The 20,237-nt window shown below is 46.4% G+C and overlaps 1 protein-coding gene and 1 pseudogene across 4 annotated transcripts in view; both read left to right on the forward strand.

The window, feature by feature from the left end:
• Positions 1 to 20,237, forward strand: part of CEACAM20 (carcinoembryonic antigen related cell adhesion molecule 20) — a 73,108-nt gene that overhangs the window by 31,710 nt on the left and 21,161 nt on the right. For all 4 annotated transcript variants that reach the window (XM_027515531.1, XM_027515533.1, XM_027515534.1 and 1 more), the window contains exon 2: positions 12,306 to 12,578. The gene's annotated coding sequence lies outside the window, so the exon portion shown is untranslated. The remainder of the gene's footprint in view (positions 1 to 12,305; positions 12,579 to 20,237) is intronic.
• Positions 1,205 to 1,325, forward strand: LOC113876914 (annotated as a pseudogene).

Raw genomic sequence — 20,237 nt, forward strand, 5'->3', positions numbered from 1 at the left:
GGCCTGTGAAACAAATTCGTTTCTGTTGTTTGAGCCACTCTATGGCACTTGGTTACATCAGCTGTAGGAATCAAACAAGTTACTATGATTTATTTTGATGTCCCAGTTATCCCTTTTTAGGCCAGAGGACGTCAGGTGACTTCTGCATCCTCTCGACATGACCCCATCCTTCCTCGTGCACGTCTTTACTGATGTCTCAGACTCACCTTGAACTTTTGCTGCTGTGGTTTTCCCTGGTGGCTCAGATAGTGAAGAATCTGCCTGCAATGCAGGAGACCCAGGTTCGATTCCTGGGTTGGAAAGATCCCCTGGAGAACGGAATGGCTAATGCACTCCAGTATTCTTGCCTGGAGAATTCCATGGACAGATGCTATAGTCCACGGGGTCTCAAAGAGTCAGACATGACTGAGCGACTAACATACACACACAGTCCCCTCAAAATGAGTCCATTCTACAAAGATCCCTGGTTCTTGATAGTGGTTAATGGTACTTAGAGGCCGATATCTGTGTGCTCAATACCGTTTAGTGCACACACACTTTTACGTCCATGTGTATCTCTTGACGACTTATGGAGAACCTCAGGTTCACACTGATGTCTAATTCCAGCCTACAGCCAGTGTCGTGCTGGCTTTCTCCCTTCCTGTTTCAGCCTCGCCACTTTGACAGGGAGAACCCCGCTCCTGTAATCGTGAATTCATTTGCTTACTCGATGGACCCTGTTGCATGTTATGTGTGGCCTTCTCCCATGCCTACTCCCTGCCTCCATGTCTCCTTCACGCTGGGCAGACTCTGACTCCCTTCTCTGGGCCAGACGGCCCTCCCCCAGCCCTTGCCTACTAACTCTGTCCCACCTAATGGCTTTTGTCCCAGAGTGTTCAGGGAGAGGCAGGAAATGACCATTGTGGAATCGCCATGTCTACCAAGTGGAGTATCAGGACTCCAGGGGCACAAGCTGACCCAATGTCTGTTTTTTTTTTTTTTTTTCCCTTCCTTGTTCCTGTGGACAATTATAAGGACAATTCCTCCATGCCCTTTGGACACAATATCAGGCAAAATGCAAATGTTTCAGATCCTCTTCAGTAATAAAAGGCCCTGAAACTGCCTTTTGTCCCAAGAGCTGTCTCGGTTCAGTAATAAAATTATGCAGCACCATTTCATCATGACAGCTCAGAATGTTACCAAGATTCTTGCTTCCCCAAGGCGGCTTCAGACTGGGAAGCTGAGGACAGAACAAAAAAGGGTGGGTCTGCTGTGCAATGGCTGCAAACAGCAGCCGCCTCAGCCACGTCCGCAGCCGGTTGCCCTAAGGGCCCTTGGAGACAGCCCTTTCCAGTGGACACTCATGACTGGCCTGCTGTCCCCAGTCTAGGCTCTAGACAGGTAGGTGCAGTGCCTTTGGAAAGCCCCAGAGCATAGTGGCCGGTATCCACATCGGGCTAGTCATAATGTCTGTCTGCACCAAGCTGCAGAACAAGGAGCATGTGATGGACGCCCTCCACAGGGCCAGGTTCAAGTTCCCTGGCTGCCAGAAGATCCAAGACATGAGGATTTACTAAGTTTAAGGCGGATGAATTTGGAAACATGGTAGCAGAAAAGCGGCTCATCCGAGATGGCTAGGGGTTAAATACATCCCTAAGGGTTAAATACATCCCTAATCGTGGCCCTCTGGATAAATAGCAGATCCTGCACTGGCACCCCACTCCAGTACTTTTGCTTAGAAAATCCCATGGACGGAAGAGCCTGGTAGGCGGCAGTCCATGGGGTCACTAGAGTTCGACACGACTGAGCGACTTCACTTTCACTTTTCACTTGAATGCATTGGAGAAGGAAATGGCAACCCACTCCAGTGTTCTTGCCTGGAGAATCCCAGGGACGGGAAGCCTGGTCGGCTGCCGTCTATGGGTCGCACAGAGTCGGACACGACTGAAGCATCTTAGCAGCAGCAGCACTCACGAGAACTTTGGCGCTGTCCCCTCCTTACACATGCTCACCAATAAATCCTACTTCCCTGTCAGAAAAAAAGAACAAAAAGAATGGAATATTCTCCTCTATTTTCTCTGCCTGGGTTGCTGACCCGCTCTCCTCACTCCCTCCCTCTTTAGAGCGGAGCCCTGGCACTTGCGCATGCTCAGTCGTGTCCGACTCTCTGCGACCCCACGGACTATAGGCCTCCAGGCTTCTCTATCCATGAGCTTTCCCAGGCAAGAATACTGGAGTGGGTTGCCATTTCCTCCTCCAGGGGATCTTCCCGACCCAGGGATGGAGCCCGATTCTCCTACATTGCAGGTGGATTTTTTACTGGAAAGTTCTGGATGGCTGGGCCCAAGTGGGACAGGCTCTGGCACTGCCGTTATCCCCTCAGGGGGCACTGGAGCTGAACCCAGTCATCCAGCACCAGAACCCATGTGCCTGCCTCCACATTATGATCACAATGATAAACAATATGCCAGGTACTGTTCCGAGCACATTCCATGTGTGCCTCGGGCTGGGTGCTCTGCAAAGCTGACATCAAGACTAAGTCAATAGTGCAAGAGGTTTGGTAGGAAGACACACCTGTGACAGGAGAGAAGAGAGGGACACAGACCATGTGCTGACTTGACAAAGTCCTAGCCACTTGGGGAGGAGCTCTGGAGCCAAGACAGCCCCTTGGAGAAGTCTTGCGCTGGGCAGAAATACGCAAGCTCCAGTGGCTCCACCAAGTTCAATCGCTGAGGATGACCGTCCCCCACGTATTGTAAATGCAGTTCAAACCTGAGACAGAGCCTTCACACAGAGACTTGGGCTTGAATGTCCACAGCAGTGTCTGTCTGTTCATGCATTATTCATGACAGCCTCAACTGGAACTCATCCAAATGCCCATCACCAGATGAACAGAGAAACGAAATGTGGGCCATCCACACAGTGGAGACCTCTTGGCAAGAAAACAGAATGAGCTCTTTTTTAAAAAAAAAAAAAAATGTTTTTATGGAACTATAGTTGATTCGCAACATGTTACTAATTTGTGCTCTACAGCAAAGTAATTCAGTTATATATATATACACCTTTCATGTTCTTTTGCTTTACAGTTTATTGCAGGATATTGAATATAGTTCCCTGTGCTAGACAGTAGGACGTTGCTGTCTGTCCATTCTATATGTAATATTAATAGATTGCATCTGCTAGTCCTGAACTTTCAATCCATTCCTCCCCAATCCCCTTCCTCTTGGCAACCACAGATCTATTCTCTGTGTCTGTGGGTCTGTTTCTGTTTCATAGCTAAGTTCATTCGTGCCGTATTTTAGAGTCCATATACATGTGATATCATATGGTATTTGTCTTTTTCTTTCCGACATACTTCATTTAGTATGTTAATCTCTAGGACCATTCATGTTGCTGCAAATGGCATTATTTCATTCTTTTTTATGGCTGAGTAGTATTCTATTGCGGAGAAGGCAATGGCACCCCCCTCCAGTACTTTTGCCTGGAAAATCTCATGGACGGAGGAGCCTGGTAGGCTGCAGTCCATGGGGTCACTACAAGTCAGATACGACTGAACGTCTTCACTTTCACTTTTCACTTTTCATGCACTGGAGAAGGAAATGGTAACCCACTCCAGTGTTCTTGCCTGGAGAATCCCAGGGATGGGGGAGCCTGGTGGGCTCCCGTCTATGGGGTCGCACAGAGTCGGACATGACTGAAGTGACTTAGCAGCAGTATTCTATTGTGTGTGTATACACACACACACACACACACACATATATATATATCACATCTTCTTATCCATTCTTCTGTTGATGGGCATTTAGTTTGCTTCCAAATCTTGGCTAGTGAAAAAAGTGTTGCTGTGAACTTAAGGGTGCATGTATCTTTTCAAATTATAGTTTTGTTGGGATATATTCTCAAGAGTGGGTTTTCAGGAACCCATAACTCTATTTTTAGTCTTTTAAGGAACATCCATACCGTTTTCCATAGTGGCTGCACCAATTTACATAAAACAGATCGAGCGCTTGATCCACAGAGTAACTTGAGGATCCACAGAATATCCACAGAGTCTCAGATGCATGATGCTGAGCAAAATATGCTGGATAGGAAAGACCACATGACTTATGATTCCATTTCCATGAACTTTCTAGAAAAGAGGCCTCAGAATATCCCGGACTGTGGCACCAGCTGGCTTCAGGGAGTTGTTCAGGTCAGTTGCTCAGTTTTGTCTGAGTCTTTGTGACCCCAAGGACTGCAGCACTCCAGGCCTCCCTGTCCATCACCAACTCCCGGAATTTACTCAAACTCACGTCAGTTGAGTCGGTGATGCCATCCTACCATCTCATCCTCTGTCATCTCCTTTCCGGCTTTCAGTCTTTCCCAGCATTAAATGACTCAGTTTCAAACGAGTCAGGAAGTTGTTTCTGGGACTTAAAACCAAAGAGTCTGGCGCCCTCTGGTGGCTGCCTTTCAGAGGCATAAAATCAGTGAGAACTTGTCAGTGAGAGGATAGTTGAGAATGTTAATATACACTACATGTAACATATGTAATTATATGTTATAGTTGCACATCATATATATGGTAACATGAACTTGGGGAGACTCCAGAAAACGGTGAGGGACAGGGAAGCCTGGCGTGCTGCAGTCCATGGGGTCACGAAGAGTTGGACACCACTTGGTGACTGAGCAACAACATATGACAACAAGCCCCTGAGGCTGGGAAAGATTGAAGGCAAAAGGAGAAGAGGGCGGCGGAGGATGAGATGGTTGGATAGTGTCACCTGCTCTGGACATGAGTTTGAGCAAACTCTGGGAGATAGTGAAGGACAGGGAAGCCTTGTGTGCTGCAGTCCATGGGGTCGCAAAGAGTCGGACACAATTTAGCAACTAAACAACAACAAAAATATGACAAGAAACTCAAAGCCATACTGTGGGTCAGGCAGTGTTCCCACCGGAAGGAAAGTTAGTATTATCCCTCTTGTGTGTGAGAACAGATAATGAAACTGAGGGTCATAGGGGTGTAGCAACTGGAGATCACACAGCTTGTGGTCTGTGAAGTGGAATTTGAACTGGATCCATCTGAGTTGAGGGAGATGGAGAGAAGCCACACTGAGGGTGTGGGGGCCCTGGCTGCTCAGGTCCGTGAGACCAGCCCCGTCCTGTATTTGATTTGGAGGCACCCTTTGGTCTCCTGATAATAAACCTCTTTTCATTTGGATGACTTCATGTTGGACTTTCCTGTCCTGTGAGGCCAGTAGGCATGGGCCTCCTCAGGGACCCCAAACCCTGAGTTGCTCTGGGTGCCCATCTCTGGGGGTGGTTTGATTCGCTGAATATGGGGTCCATCTAGTGGGGCAGATTCCCTCAGCCTCTCGGGAGTGGCTTGCCTCTCCCTCTCTTGTGGTCTCATGGGCCTCCTTGGTTCACTGCCCATTGATATCTAGTTCATGTCTCATGACCAAGGGCGTGAAGTGGGGATGACCCGCAACACAAGAGCTCACAGGTCTTTTTGGAGGGGGATCCCTTCCCTCAGAAGGCCCAAGCAGCCTCGACTAGCACTAAGAGCTGGTAAAGTATCAAAATGTGTTGGTCGCTCAGTCATGTCTGACTCTTTGTGACCCCATGGACCGTAGCCCACCATACTTTTCTGTTCATGGAATATTCCAGGCAAGAATACTGGAGTGGGTAGCCATTCCCTTCTCCAGGGGATCTTCTTGATCCAGAGATCGAACCCTGGTCTCCTGCACTGCAGGCAGATTCTTTAGGGCTGTGCTTTAAAGCAGTCCTGGCTGGGTGTGACAGTTATCCTCCATGACCTCAGGATTGTCACCGAACCAAACTTAGGTCTGCTTACCTGAGCACAGGAAAGCCAATCTCCTGACATCAGGTTGTGGTGAGAGAAAGTGCAGGATTTACTGCAGGCACCAAGCAAGGGGTACACCCAGCAAGGCAGCTAATGCCCCAAATACCCAAACTCTCCATTGGCTTTCAGGGAAAGGTTTGTAAAGACAGGGTGAGGAAGAGGGGTGTGTGATCAGCTTGTGGACATTCTTCTGTTTGGTTCATGGGGAGGTAGTGGGGAGGTGGAGGGGGTCTTCTCCGGCAGAGTGACTACCCTTCATTATTTAATTTCTCTTCCCTGTATCACCTCCCACAAGTGCACTCTTTCCTGCACTTCCCAGATTGACTGTGTGGTTTCACTGTCATCTTCTGGGAGATTCTAAACTAAGAAAATAGCTGATACTTTTGAGCCCTTCTTGGTGCTGGGTCTGCTTCCAAGCACGTATGATTTCATTTAATTTTCGAGACAACTTCAGAGCTGAGTACCACTGTCACCTTCATTTTAAGGATGAAGAAACTGAGGCACAGAAAGGCAACATCTATCCAGCTGTGCTCGGCTGAATAATGGCCCCCTAAACGTGTCCATTGGAGAAGGCAATGGCACCCCACTCCAGTACTCTTGCCTGGAAAATCCCATGGACGGAGGAGCCTGGTAGGCTGCAGTCCATGGGGTCGCTAAGAGTCGGACACGACTGAGCGACTTCACTTTCACTTTTCACTTTCATGCATCGGAGAGGGAAATGGCAACCCACTCCAGCATTCTTGCCTGGAGAATCCCAGGGACGGCAGAGCCTGGTGGGCTGCCGTCTATGGGGTCGGTTGCACAGAGTGGGACACTACTGAAGCGACTTAGCAGCAGCAGCAGCAGCAAACGTGTCCATATCTTAGTCCCTTGAACCTGTGAGTATGTTACTTCACATGTCAAAAGGGACTTTGAACATATAATAAGGTCAAGGATCTCGAGATGGAGAGATCATCCTGGCTTACGTGGATGGACCCATGTGATCACAAGAGTCCTTATAAGGGAAGCAGGAGGATCTGAGCCAGAGAAGGAAACGTCACGATGACGAAGAGGTCAGAGTGATTCGAGGAAGGAGCCATCAGCTAGTAGGTGGCCTCTTCTAGAAGCTGGAAGAGGCAATGAGATGGATTCCCTTCTAGCACCCAGAAGGAATGCAGCCCTGCCAAGCCACTTAAATTTCTGACTTCCAGAACTGAAATGATACCCTGCTGTTTGTTTAAGCCACGATGTTTGTGGCAATTTGATACAGCAGCCACCGGAAAGTAAGACACCAAGAGAACCAGTGGAAACTCCATGAGCTTTTGTAACCTCACCAGGAAGGTCGTGCAGCATCACCTGTGTCTTGGTCAAAGCAGTCCTGAGCTGGCCTAGATGCCAGGGGAGGGGCCGTGGTCCTCACCTCTCTGTGGGAGTAGTAACAAAGAATTTGCAGCCATTTTAATATCTTAACAACCTCATGATAAAAGTATATTGTAATCTCTCTCTCTTTTTTTTTTTTAATCAGATGAGGAAATGGAGGCTTGGAGAGGTCTAGTAATTTACCCAAGATCACTCAGCTGGAAAGTGGTGAGCCAGAATTCAAACCCAGAGCCCATACATGAAAGCATTTCCAGTTTGCTCTCTGAATCAGTATGTTCAGAACCCTCTGCTTCCAGAAGCCAGGCTGTTGACACCTCTCACTTCCTTTTTTAAAATTTTATTTTATTGAAGTATAGTTGATTTACAATGTTGTGTTAGTTTCTATGATACAGCAAAGTGATTCAGTCATATCCATATATATATATTTTCATATTCCTTTTCATTATGGTTTATCACTGGATATTGAATATAGTTCCCTTTGCTGTACAGTGGGACCTTGTTTTTATCCATTCTGTATATGATCATTAGCATCTGCTAATCCCAAACTCCCAGCCCTCCCCTCCCCTCTCTCACTTCCTTTATTCCTTCCTGCCTAAGTGAATCTGGCCAGGTGCTGATCACACATGATTCTGGTGTCAGTTCAGACAGACCAACCTCGGTTCCACGTGTATTTAGGAGAACTAACACTACAGCACAAAGACGTAAGAAAGCTTGTGGTGTGTAATAAAGAGAATGTCAATCACCTATTCCCAACGGCAGAATAACTGGAGCAGACTGTATAGGATGTGAATGTAAGCTTGATCTTCTCTGGTAGATGAAAGAGTGCTGGGAGTAGGAAGCTGGAGGAGCACAGTTTTAGCAAGACGACCCCACCAGAGGCATTTGTTGTGAAAAATATGACAGCTGAAATGAAAAGCTCAGTACATGGACATCATAGCATGCACCCAATTCTGACCACTAGACTACCGGGAACTCCCTTGTCCTGCTATTTTATATCACTAGCTCTCAATTCAAAGTCCAGGGAGGATGGGTCAGGTTGCCTGACCCCTGGTCATGTGCCTGTTTCCTGACTCAGAGGAGGATGGGAGAACAAGCATCCGACCTTTGAGACTTCCATTGGAAAGACTAGAGATTGCTTCAAGAAAATCTGAGATGCCAAGGGAATATTTCATGCAAAGACGAACACAATAATGGACAGAAATGGCAAGGACCTAACAGAAATGGAAGAGAGAAAGAAGAGGTGGCAAGAATACACAGAAAAACTGTACAAAAAAGATCTTAATGACCCTTATAACCAGGGTGGTGTGGTCACTCACCCAGAGCCAGACATCCTGGAATGTGAGGTCGAGTGGGCCTTAGGACGCATTAGTACAAACAAAGCTAGTGAAGGTGATGGGATTCCAGCCAAGCTATTTCAAATCCTAAAGGATGATGCTGTTAAAGTATTGCACTCAATATGCCAGGAAATTTGGAAAACTCAGCAGTGGCCACAAGACTGGAAAAGGTCAGTTTTCATTACAATCCTCAAAAAAGGCAATGCCAAAGAATGTTCAAACTACTGTACAATTGCATTCATTTCACATGCAAGCAAGGTAACGCTCAAAATCCTTCAAGCTAGGCTTCACCAGTATGTGAACTGAGAACTTGGGTCAGCCATTTTTTGGGGGGGTGGGTAACTTTTAGTGGAGAATAGGATTAGGGACCATGATCAGGGTGTGCTCATGACTACTGGGGTGTCTTTGTTTCTAGGACACTTCAGGGAACAGAACTAGGCTTTCCTGGTGGCTTAGTCAGTAAAGAATCTGCCCGTAATGCAGGAGACCTGGGTTCAATCCCTGGGTCAAGAAGATTCCCTGGAGAAGGAAATAGCAACCCCTCCAGTACTCTTGCCTGGAAAATCCCATTGACAGAGGAGCCTGGCAAGCTCCATGGGGTCACAAGAGTCAGACCTGACTTGGTGACTAACCACAATATGCATGTACATACACATATACACACCTATATGCATCGTATATAAGTACACTTATGCATACATATACACAAAATTATGTATATTTTTAAAATCATGAGTTTACACCAATACCTCAAATTCCAGGTTCTTTCTTAACTTCCTCCATGCCATAATTGTGCGCCTCTTCTTTCACAGTGAGAATGCTGGCTCCCAGCGACATTAACACACTTACTTGCATGAGTGTGCACTCAGTCTCTTCAGTCATATCTGACTCATTGCAACACTATGGACTGTAGCCCGCCACACTCTCCTGTAACGTGGGATCCTCCAGGCAAGAGTACTGAACTTGTTTTGCCATACCCTCCTCTAGGGGATCTTCCCGACCCGGGGATTGAACTTGCATCTCTCTGTGTCTCCTGCATTGCAGGCAGGTTCTTCACTCCCTGAGCCACCTGAGAAGCCCAACACATTTATTTATATTGCTCAATATAACAATTTCCTCATTATAATGCATCTAAACTATTTTTTAATTGCTTAACTTGCTAAGTCGCTTCAGTCGTGTCCGACTCTGTGCAACCCCATAGACTGCAGCCCACCAGGCTCCCCCGTCCCTGGGATTCTCCAGGCAAGAACACTGGAGTGGATTGCCATTTCCTTCTCCAATGCATGAAAGTGAAAAGTGAAAGTGAAGTCGCTCAGTCGTGTAAAAATCCTACTGAAAAGAGTTCTGAACTTATTTGCAATTCTCCTGCCAAAAAGGGAGCATATAGTCAAATAGTCTGTTTACAAATTACTTGGGTTACCTCTCCTCACACCTTCCTCCCTTCCTTTCCCCTCAGTGTGATTCTGATATTCATTTGAAGTGCAATTAGGTTTATTTGCTTTAGCCTCTTTTCAGTTTTCGTTCCCTTTTCCAACTCTTAATGATTTAATTTAATTTCTTGAATACATACAGTAGTAATGTGATTCCAGAAGTCAACAGTACACCTAAAGATGTACTCAGAGAACTGTCCTTCACTCCCAAATCTCTTCCATCCTTGTGGGCAACCAGCTTCATTGTTTTCTGGTTTATCCTTCTTATTTTTTTGTAAAAATAAGCAGATATGTGTATGTTTTCTCATTATCTCTTTTTTCTTATACAACAGATAGCATATTGTGAATGCTGTTTGTACTTTGCTTTTTATTTTTTAACTTTACAGAATGTCTGGGAAATCACCCCATGTCAGTTCATAGAGCTCTTCCTCATTTTTACAAAATAGCTGCATGGTACTCCCTGGACTCTAGGTGCCATGTGTATTCAACCGCTATCCTATGCTTGGGCATTTAGGTACTTTCCAATATTTTTCAATGGCAAACAGTGTTGGAACAAATAGCCTTGTGCACATGTGTTTTCACAGTGTTGGAAATGTTTCTTCAGGCTAACTTCCTAGGAGTAGGATTGCTGGTTTGAAAAGTTAAAGCAAAATAACAAGCATTGATGAGGATGTGGAGAAAAGGGAACCCTTGTCACTGTTGGTGGCAATGTAAATTGGTGCAGCCATCGTGGAAAATAATATGGAGGCTCCTTAAAAAATTACAAGTAGAACTACCGCTTGTTGTTCAGTCACTCAGTCACGTCTGACTATTATTTGCGACCCCATGTACTGCAGCACGCCAGGCTTCCCTGTCCTATACTATCTCCCAGAGTCTGCTTAAACTCATGTTCACTGGGTCAGTGATGCCATCCAACCATCTCATCCTCTCTTGCCCCTTTCTCCTCTTGCCCTAATATTTCCCAGCATCATCAGGGTCTTTTCCAATAAGTCGGTTCTTCACATCAGGTGGCCAAGGTATTGGAGCTTCAGCTTCAGCATCAGTCCTTCCAATAAACATTCAGGGTTGATTTCCTTTAGGATTGACTGGTTTGATTTCTTTGCTGTTCAAGGGGCTCTCAAAAGTCTTCTCCATCACCATAATTCAAAAGCATCAATTCTTTGGTGCTCAGCCTTCCTTATGGTCCAACTCTCACTCCCGTACATGACTACTGGAAACCTTTGTTGGCAAAGTGACGTCTCTACTTTTTAATACACTGCCTAGGTTTGCTATAGCTTTCTTTCCAAGGAGCAAGTGTCTTTTAATTTCATGGCTGCAATCACCCTCTGCAATGATTTTGGAGCCCAAGAAAATAAAATCTGTTTCTGTTTCCACTTTACCCCTTTCTATTTGCCATGAAGTGGTGGGACCCGATGCCACGATCTTAGTTTTTTGAATGTTGAATTTCAAGCCAGCTCTTTCACTCTGCTCATTCATCCTCATCAAGAGGCTCTTTAGTTCCTCTTCACTTTCTGCCATTGGAATGGTATCATCTGCGTATCTGAGGTTGTTGATATTTCTCCCAGCAATCTTGATTCCAGCTTGTGCTTCATCCACCCTGGCATTTCACATGATGTACTCTGCATTGAAGTTAAATAAGCAAGGTGACAGTATACAGCCTTGTCATACTCTCTTCCCCAATTTTGAACCAGTCCATTGTTCCATGTCCGATTCTAACGGTTGCTTCTTGAGCTGCATACAGGTTTCTCAGGAGACAGATAGAGTGGTCTGGTACGTCCGTTGTTTGTTTCTACATCTTCACATTTTCCAATCATTAACTCTTTTAAAAAAAGTTTTAAAAAATATTTATTTATTTGGCTGCTTTAGGTATTAGTTGCAGTGCATGGTCCTCTCTGATTGTGGTGCAAGGACTTAGCTGCCCCGAGGCATGTGGGATCTTAGTTCCCTGACCAGGGATTGAAACTGTGTGCCCTGCATTGGAAGGCAGATTGTTAACCACTGGACCACAAGGGAAGTCCCCTAATCATTAACTCTTGAGTCAGCCTTTTAGTTCAAAAGATACGGACACAGAGGCTTGTATACGGTTTCAAGTCCTATTTCCGCTTCCTCAATGGGATGGTGGATTTATGGGTAGGATGGAAGGAAGGAAGTGTTCATCATTGACTGGATAGATGTATGAACAGCTGAGTTGGTGGGTAAACAGATGAACTTAGGGACAGGTGTATGGACAGGTGATTGGGTGGACAGATTATTAGAAGAATGATTGATAAGGGTACTGAATTCTACCCAGGCATTCTGTCCCTAAGCCTATTACCTGTCAGGACTCAACATTTCTACCTCTTCCTAATTTCCCTGCAGAGACACTTCCCCAGCCCAATGTCACAGTCAACAACTCAGCCCCAGGAGCATGTGGAATCCATCAGCCTGCACAGCTTGAACCCAAAGAGCTCTGTGGCCATCCAGTGGTACATCCGGGGCCAGAAGCTCTTCACTGGGGGCCACAGGGAGCTGTCCTCTGACCACAGGATACTGTATGGAACATCACCAGGAATGACTCGGGCTTCTACCAGTGTGAGAGCTGCAACTCAGCTACCAGCAGCATCAGCAACCCTATTCTCATCAAAGTCATTTGTGAGTTGAGGGCCTTGCTAAAAGGTGGGTGGGGACACCACAAGAGTGTGTCTGAGGGGTGAAGCAGGGGTTGAAATCCAGCTGGTTCTGTTGGCCAAGCTGGTGGTGTCTGCCCTAAGGCAGGGGGCTTGTATTATTTGCATAAAGGCCTCATGATAGTTGAGGGTCCTGTTTTAAGTTTCTCCAGGCCAGAGATGCTCCATCCCACTGTGAGACATGTTACCGACTTCTCGGGAGCAGATGATCCATCTGAGCACTTGGGAAAGGCCTGCAAACCCTATGTGCAGGACATGAAACCCTAGCTCTGGCAGCAATGTACGCCTCCACTGGGTGGGAGACTAGGTCACGGATCTCTTTTCGGCACCCAAGTGGGTTCTCAGTAAATATGTGTTAAATGGATGAAATTTTACATTTTTAATTAGTTTGTTTATTTTTGGCTGTGCTGGGTCTTCACTGCCATGCACTGGCTTTCTCTAGTTTCAGTGAGCGGGGGTATATTGCGGTATGTGGGCTTCTCACTGTGGTGGAGAGCAGAGCGCAGGCTCTAGGCACATGGGCCTCATTAGCTGTAGTACACAGACTCTGTAGTTGCAGCTCGCAGGTTCCAGAGCATGAGCTCAGTAGTCATGGATTTAGTTGCCTCAGAGCATGTGGAATCTTCCCAGACCAGGCATTAATCCATGTTCCCTGCATTGCCAGGCAGACACTTATCTGCTGCGCCACCAGGGAAATCTCAGATGAATTTTTTTTAATGGCTTATTTATTCTAAGATCAAGGAAGATCTCTGTGTGTGACTTGAGAGGTGGAGTACTTTATGGTGATTTCAAGATCTGAGGTCTCATGCTATGAGTGAGGAGCTGGAAATTGGGCTGGCTGTATAAGTTGATGACTGAGAACACAGTCTGCGACGTTAGGGAAACTTGAAGTTGCATCCCAGTCACTAACCTTGGGCATATGTGTTAATTTCTCTAAACTTCTAGCTCTTCATCTGAAAAATGGTGCTACTAATAGTATTTTCTCAGGGACCTTGTGAGAATTAAATGAATGGTAATTTATGAAAGCCTGGCATGCTGCAATCCATTGGATCACAAAGAGTTGGACATGACTGAGCAATTGAACTGAACTGAATTTATGCAACAGGCTTCCCTGGTGGCTCAGTGGTAAAAAAAAAAATCCACCTGCAGTGTAGGAGATGCAGGTTCAATCCTGGATTGGGAAGTTCCCCTGCAGAAAGGAATGGCTATCCACTCCAGTGTTCTTGCCTGGAGAATTCCATGGACAGAGAGAGGAATCTGGTGGGCTACAATCCGTGGAGTCACAGAGTTGGACATGACTGAATAACACTAGCTAGCTAAGACATATCACAAGCCTCATGAGACCAATGTGGTCCAAACCAGTCATCTCCCCCAACCTACTTCTTCTCTATTCTGGGTGTATCTGCTGCTCTACTGGCCCTGAGATTCATCCTGGCCCTGGTCTTCCACACAAAAACCAGAAAAGCACAAAGGTGTCAGGCTTCCTCCCAGCGCCTTGTATGTATGAGCTCATTTACTCCTCCCACTTCATTGGGAGCTGCCTCCTCTGGTACCTCCACTTTACAGATGGAGAGAGTGGACTTCACAGAGGTGAAGTGACCTGCCAAGGCCACCCAGCTAGTGAATGGTGAGGCTGGGATTGGAACTGGGAACCCTGGCTCGAGAGTCTGTCTTGCATGCTCTTGGGAAGCCATGCTCATCACTCCTTCCCACAGCAGCCACCTTAGCCCAAACTGTACAGGTGGCATGCCTCGTCCGGACACCTACAATAGCCTCTTCTTTACTGGTATTCCTTTTCTGTGGTGCCATCCTTCCACCCTACCTACATCAACTCTGCCGCCAGAGTGAGCTTTTAAAAGTGCAAGTTGGGGGACTTTTCTGACGGTGCAGTGGTTAAGACTGTGCATTGCTACTGCAAGGGGCTCAGGGTCAATCCCTGGTTTGGGAACTAAAGATCCTACTTGATACTTGGTGCAGCCAAAAAAGAAAAGTCAAGTCAGTGGCCTTGTCCTCCCGTTGCTCTTAGAACATATTCAGAACGCTCGGGTGACTTCCAGAACCTGATATGATCTGATTCTGCAAGCCTTGGCAGCCTGTGACTCCACTCTGGCTTCTGCTCCCAAACTCCTCTGACTGGAGCCCTCTTCTTGCCCCATCTTGTCATTTCTCATCTCTGTCACTCCCCTCCAAATAGATCCTGTCCAGGCTCATGGCCCATTCACACCAGCCCTATGCCCATGAATCTTCTTTGTATACCTAGCCTGGTTTCTCGCTGAGCTCCCACTCGTGTATTCAATTGATACGTATTCGCTTGACACCTCCACCTCCACTTAGAGTTCTGATGGGAATCTCCAGCTCAATGCAGCCCATACTGCACCCTTCACTCTCCTCAAAACCCACTCTACCGATTTCTTTTCCATCTCATTTTGTGGAAACTCCATCCATGCAGATGCTCAGGTCATATTTGGACTCCGACTTCCCTCTCTCCCCATATCCGATCCCATGGGCTCTACCTTGAAGATATATCCAGGGACTTCTCTGATGGTCCAGTGGTTAAAACTCTGTGCTCCCAATACAGGGAGGCTTGGGTTCAATCCCTGGTCATGGAACTAGATCCCACATGCTGCAACTAAGACCTGGTACAGCCAAATTAATAAATAAATATTTTAAAAATATATCCCGCCAGACTCCTCCATCCATGGAATTCTCCAGGCTAGTAGAGTGAGTTGCCATTCCCTTCTCCAGGGGATCTTCCTGACCCAGGGATTGAACCTGGGTCTCCTGCATTACAGGCAGATTCATTACCATCTGAGCCACCAGGGATGCCCCAGATAAATAAATATTTACAAAAATATATCCAGAACCGTTTCTCACCTCCTCCCTTGCCTCCACCTTGGTCTGGCTGCCACCGTCTGTTGCTTGACCCGTGGCAGTCTTACAGTTTCCACACTCACCTCTTGTGGTATGTTCCCCACACTTCCAAACTCAGCTCTCATGACTCTCCTCTCGCTTTCAGCCACACCAGCCACTTTGTGGTTCCTCAGACAAGCCTGACATACTCTTGCTCAGGATTTCTCTTCCCCTCGATGATGTCCTTGGCTCCCTCCCTGTGTTCAGGTCTTTGCTCAGATGTTCCTATTTTGTGATGTCTACCTTCACTGCACTATTTTAGATTCTAAACTAGCCCACTCTCCTTCTCCTCCTGGTCTCTTCTCTGTGGTTCCTTTCTCTGACCCCTGCCCTTATCTCCTAACACAGTAGATAATTTACTTAGTTATCATGGTGATTTTTTTCTCAGTATTTTTTTATTAAAAAAAAATTGAGTATCGTTACCTTCTGCTGTGTAACAAAGTGAATCAGTTATATATATACATGTATCCACTTTGTTAGATTCTTTTCCATATAGGTCATTACAGAGTGCTGAGTTCCCTGTGCTATACAGTAGGTTCAGTTCAGTTCAATCGCTCAGTCGTGTCTGACTCTTTGCGACCCCATGAATCGCAGCACGCCAGGCCTCCCTGTCCACCACCGACTCCTGGAGTTCACTCAGACTCACATCCATTGAGTCGGTGATGCCATCCAGCCATCTCATCCTCTGTCGTCCCCTTCTCCTCCTGCCCCCAATCCCTCTACTTGCTATCTATTTTATATATAGTAATGTGTACGTGTTGATCCCAATTTCTCCCATTTTATCCCTTCCCCTCTAAACCTCTTGTAACCCTAAGATTGTTTTCTACATCATTAACTCTATTTTTCTTTTGTAAATAAGTTCATGGCTTCCTGGTAGCTCAGTGGTCAAGAATCTGCCTGCCAATGCAGGAAACTTGCAGGAGACGCAGGTTCGATCCCTGGGTCAGGAAGATCCCCTGGAGGAGGAAATGGCAACCCACTCCAGTGTTCTTACCTGGGAAATTGCATGGATAGAGGAGCCTGGTGGGCTACAGTCCATGGGGGTCACAAAAGAGTCGTTCATGACCGAGTGGCTAAACAACAACAAATAAGTTCATTTGTACTACTGTTTTAAGATCCCACGTATAAGCCACATCATGTGATACTTTGCCTTCTTTGACTTCACTGAGTCATATTGATTTTTTTAATCATTAGTCAGTCTCCCCATTAGATGTTCAGATCTATGAGGGCAAAGACCTTGTTTACCTTGTTGCCTGCTGTGCCCTTGGTGACTAGAACAGTTTGCTGAATGAATGAATGAAACTCTAGTCACTCTGCCCAGGAGACTCACCCTTAGACCTACTGACCTTGGATTCAACCTTTGGATCTCAGTTTAAATGTCATTACGTCCAGCTTGGCTTCCCTGATTACCCCTGGTTAGATCTGATCTTCCTGGAAGGACCTCACAGAACATCCCATTCTGCTCCTTTATCACACTCACTGGTAAAACTTTAATAATACTTATTTGCCCCACTGTGTGTTTGGGGTCTCATATCTCTCCTGAAGTGTAACTCCAGGACGGCAGGGGATTTCTACCTGCTCTGTTCCAGCTGTATCTCCAGTACCTAAAAAAAGTACCTGGCACACAGTAGGTACTAAATAAATGTCTACTGAATGGGGGAATAGATAAATATGATCCCCAGAGGCTAAATGATGGAGGGATTCAGACTGTGGGCTCTGGCATCAGTATGTTTCAAATTATAACTCTACCATGTGGGTGATATTGGCTCAGTAGTTTGACCTCTCTGTGCCTCAGTTTCTCCCTCTGAAAAATGGGGATATTAATAAAACCTATCTCATAGTTATGTTAAGCAATAAATGAGATCATATACTTTACTAGTCTTAATCACTGTTAGCCATGACTAACAGTGATTATCTATTATATAGATAATTATTATTATATTATTATTATCTATTATATAGATAATAATCATTATCTATTCCTTCTCTGGGCCTCAGTTTTCAAATCTGTAAAATGGAGGGAGAAAAGGGCATACAAAAGGTATGCCAAGTCCAGAGGACCTGAAACTCAGAGCCCTTCTACCTTGCTCTCTCTCCCAGTCTCTCTCTTTCTCTCTTTCTCTTCCCTTCTCTCCTGTAGAGGCTCCAGAGAGCATCCTGCAGCCCGTCTTCCTCAGGACCACCATTCCTGCGGGGGGCATCGCGGGGATCACTCTCGGTGTCCTCATCGATGTGGCACTCACAGGGGTGGCTGGCTCCTTTGTCAGGGTCATGAGGTCCCAGGTATCAGCTCTGGGCTCTTCAGAGGTCACAGAGCTGAGACCGAGCATCTGGGGAGTTCAGAGGGCTGCACTGCTGGAAGCCATGTGGGCTGGGAGCTGGGGGATCGCCTAGGGCAGGTCTTCGGGGAAGGAATGTGCCTGAGGACCTGGGGACCAGGACTGGGGCTGGAGGTGGGCACTTCTCACTTGTTCCCAGTTTAGTGTAGTGATTAGATCCTAGGCTCCCCAGTTAGCAGAAGTGAGCTTAAATACCCGGTCACCATTTTCTAGCAGTGGTACTTTTGGAAAAGTGACCCACCCCTTCCTGCCTCAGTTTCCTCATCTGTGAAATGGGGATAAATGTAGCCATAGCAGACTCTGCTAGTGGCTCAGTGGTAAGGAATCCACCTGCAATGCAGGAGATGAAGGTTCAATCCCTGGGTCAGGAAGGTCCCCTGGAGGAGGGCATGGCAACCCACTCCAGTATTCTCACCTGGGAAATCCCATGGATAGAGGAGCCTGGTGGGCTACAGTCTATGGGGTCGCAAAGAGTCAGCACAACTGAAGCTACTGAGCACACAGCATATAGCCATAGAATTGCCATGACAGTTCACTGGCAGCACTGGGGCTTAGCCAGTGTCTGCTCATGTAAATGGTCACTAAGCCTATTACTATTAATAATATTGTTAAAGTAAATGACAAATTATAGCTCGTGTAGTGCCCGATAACTTCTAGCTATTATGGTATTATAATTGCTCAGTGTGCTCAGTTGCTCAGTCACGTCTGACTCTTTGCAACACTTCGGACTGTATAGCCCACCAGGCTCCTCTGTCCCTGGGATTTTTCAGGCAAGAACACTGCATGGGTTGCCATTTCCTTCTCCAGGGGATCTTCATGACCCAGAGATTGAACCTACATCTCCTGCGTCTCCTGCATTTCAGGTAGATTCTTTACCACTGAGCCATCTGGGAAGCCCAATATTATAATTACATCATCATTCATCATAGATACTGCTAAATTACAAAGAGCTAACTGCACCAATCATGGTTCTGGGTTTACTCTGAAATCCTCCCAACAAATTTAAGAAGAAGCCATGCATATTATTTTTTCCAGTTGAGAGGAAGAGAAATGGAGGCTCAAAGAATCAGAGCCAGGGTCACACAGGATCTGCACTTGATCTCATATGCCAAGCTGCTTCCCACGCAGAAAGGCCTGCGTTCAAGTCCCTGCTCCACCACTTCCGGGCTTTTGTTACCTTGGATGAATTCTTGAACTTTCCAGTCTTGGTTTCTTGACCTATAAATTTGAGGCTGGTAATAGTGGATTATTGTTTGTTTTAGTTGCCAAGTCGTGTCCGACTCTTGTGACCCCATGGACTCTAGCCGGCCAGGCTCCTCTGTCCATGGGATTTTCCAGGCAAGAATATGGGAGTGGGTTGCCATTTCCTTCTCCAGTGGATTATTAGGAAGAGTTAAAGAGTTGATACTTATGCCTGTGTAAGGGTAAATACAAATGGGAAATAATTAAAGAATTAATTTAAAAAGTTTACTTCACTCCTTGCTGAGCTGTTAGGTTCAGCATCTCATTGAGAGGGAGGTGCTTTGGTTACACCCATTTTGTAGAAGAATAAACTGAAGCTTAAAGAGGTTCAGCCTTTTGCTTAAGGTCACACAGCTAGCTGGCGGGAGTAGCTGGGCTTTGAACCCATTTCTGTCTGGCCCAGAGCCTGGCTCCTTAACCACTCCACTGTAAGGCTCCCTCAAACACGTGAAGACTAGAGCAGAGGGTTGTGGAGGGTCGGGACTAAGATGCCATGTCAGCACACCACATCTGAGTGGCTGAACAAGTGAGTGGACCCCAAACAAGCACACCTGCTGGAATGGACCCCAGAGTCACCACATCAAGATGACAGGTTTGCTCTGCCTCCAAGGTTCTTGGGGACCTCAGGCTCATCCTTAAAGCAGCAATCTCATCTTTTTGCCCTCTTTCCCCTCTTTTGAAAGTGGGAGAGGGAAGATGGCCTTGTTCCGGCTCAGCCATAGAGGCAGGTACTTTCCCTACCTTTCTTTTGCAACTTCTTCTTCCTTTTGAGACGTCGTCTCTTTCTCTGCAGCCCAAGAATCCTGTGGAGTTCACCTTTGAAATATTCTTTCAGAGGAAAAATACTCTCTAAAATGCATCTAGGTAATGCATGAGACAGAGTGCTCAGGGCTGGTGCACTGGGATGACCCTGAGGGATGGGATGAGGAGGGAGGTGGGAGGGAGGGTCAGGATGGGGAACACAGGTACACCCATGGCTAATTCATGTGAATGTATGGCAAAAACCACCACAATATTGTAAAGTAATTAGCCTCCAATTAAAATAAATCTTTTTTAAAAAGAAAGAAAAAAAATAAAATCCCTCTGGGTAAAATGAGCCCAAGAGCCCTGCACTGTGTGTGTGCAGGAGCTGC

Source organism: Bos indicus x Bos taurus, chromosome 18 (genome assembly GCF_003369695.1).
Source record: "Bos indicus x Bos taurus breed Angus x Brahman F1 hybrid chromosome 18, Bos_hybrid_MaternalHap_v2.0, whole genome shotgun sequence".
NCBI lineage: Eukaryota > Metazoa > Chordata > Mammalia > Artiodactyla > Bovidae > Bos > Bos indicus x Bos taurus.